The following is a 2,009-nucleotide window of genomic DNA, read 5'->3' as shown; positions in this document are numbered from 1 at the left end:
CAAGAAATACATTTAACCCCAAAATAAATTCACGGACTAAAAATCATATTCCATGTGATGGGAACTCAAAACCATGCAGCGGTAGTTACCCTATTTTCAGACAAAGAGGACTTTAAGCCAAAACTGAGCAGAAGAGGCAAAGTCACTATATATTGGTTAAGGGAGACAATTCAACAGGAAGAGAACAATTATATATGCACCGAATATGGGCATTTCCAATTTCATAAAACAGACACTACTGGGCATAAAGATCAGACAAACATCAATATGATTATAGTGGGTGACCTCAATACTCCACTATCACAAATAGATCAACTAGACAAAAAAATCAAAGAATTATCAGAGTTGAACCAAACCTTCAAACAAATAGATTTAATAGATATCTATAGTGTTCCACTCAGTAACATAATGCACATTCTTCTCAACAGCACATGGAATTTTCTCCAAGATGGACCATATATTAGCCTATAAATCAAGCTTAAGTAAATGTGAAAGAATTGAAATTATACCCTGCATATTATCAGATCATACACAATGACATTAGAAATTAGTGGCAAAACAAACCACAGAAATTATGCAAATGCATAGAGAATGAACAATACACACTGGAATAATCAACATATCAGAAGTCAAGAAAAAAATAAGACCCGCTAGGTTTAACAATAATGCTAGGTGCTCGCTTTGGCAGCACATATACTAAAATTGGAATGATACAGAGAAGATTAGCATGGCCCCTGCACAAGGATGACATGCAAATTCATGAAGCGTTCCATATTTTTGAGATGAGAAATTAAGGTTTGATGAATCTATAAAAACAAACTTTAAAAAAAAAAATAATGCTAGTACAACACATCTGAACTTCGGGATGCAAAGCAGTCCTAAAAAGGAAGTTTATGAGGTTTTTTTTCAAGGTCAAAATAAGCAACAAGTTCTGCAATCCAGTGCCGATATCAGATACAAGCTTCAAGGACAAATTTCTTTCAAAGGCTTATTCCAGTTTTGTGAGGCTAGCATGAGGTGTGTACATTTGGCAGGGAAAATTATACTTTGGAATCAGCTCATGCAGCAGTTGCCTGGCACCTGCTCAGTCCATCTAGTTTTTTTGTTTGTTTGGTTTTGGTTTTTTTATGATTTCAAATACATTTTATTTCTTTAGCTGTGGTATTTTTATTTTTTTGCTTAAATTCTTTTATTGGTACATTTTAGGTATACAATACGTTTACATTTATCATTGGGTACTTGTACCTGTACATGATGTATCTTGGTTCTTATTTTATCCCCATTCCCCTGCCCTCCCTTCACCCCCTCCACCATTCCCTATTTACAAAGACTTTGTTTCCATTTTTTCCTTTTCTTATAATTTTTTCTTTCCCCTTCCACTCCCACTTTCCTACCCCTTTAGACCTTTTCTTCCTATTTCAAATTATCAATTACTCATTTTAATCATTTTAATCCTTATTTACACTTTCAGTTTCTCACACCAGAGAAACTTTTCAGTATTTACCCATGTGTGTCCTATTTATTTCACTTAAGAGTATGGCCTCAATGTGCATCCATTTAGCTATAAATGTCTCTAGTTTCTCGTTCTTTATGGCTGAGTAGTACTAGTTGTATTTTTAAGTGAGCAGTAGAATGTGTACATAACAAGTTGGGTTTGAAGCAATTCTGTATTATAGTAATACTGATAATAATTTATTTTTCCAATTTTTGGGGGTGACTTGGCCAACAGGAGATGGGTTACAAATGCCCACATCAGAAAACAGAGTTGGCTCAAAAAACCTAAAAATGCACCTGAAAGTCCTAGACAAACAATAATCCAAATCCAAAGGAAGTACAAGGAAGGATATTCATTGATATAGAGCAGATATCAATGAAATGGAGAAAAAACAAAGAATGAATGAATCGTAAAGAGCTGGTTCTTAGAAAGAATAAACAAAATAGACTGACTGACCCTTAACCAATCTTACCAAAGGAAAAAAAGACTGACCCAAATCAATGCAATTGGAAAT

At 34.2% G+C, this 2,009-nt stretch overlaps 1 non-coding gene across 1 annotated transcript; it reads left to right on the top strand.

The window, feature by feature from the left end:
* The first annotated feature begins 672 nt into the window (after positions 1–672).
* Positions 673–779, top strand: LOC147826382 (U6 spliceosomal RNA). Its single transcript, XR_015439629.1, has one exon. It is a non-coding gene; the product is annotated as a U6 spliceosomal RNA (small nuclear RNA).
* Positions 780–2,009: the final 1,230 nt, after the last annotated feature.

This window comes from Heterocephalus glaber, unplaced genomic scaffold (genome assembly GCF_053883595.1).
Source record: "Heterocephalus glaber isolate CG9 unplaced genomic scaffold, H.glaber_assembly_v1.0 deba00001472, whole genome shotgun sequence".
Classification (NCBI taxonomy): Eukaryota; Metazoa; Chordata; class Mammalia; order Rodentia; family Bathyergidae; genus Heterocephalus; species Heterocephalus glaber.
The sequence above is the reverse complement of the archived record's forward strand: the minus strand, read 5'-3'. Positions and strand labels throughout refer to the sequence as shown.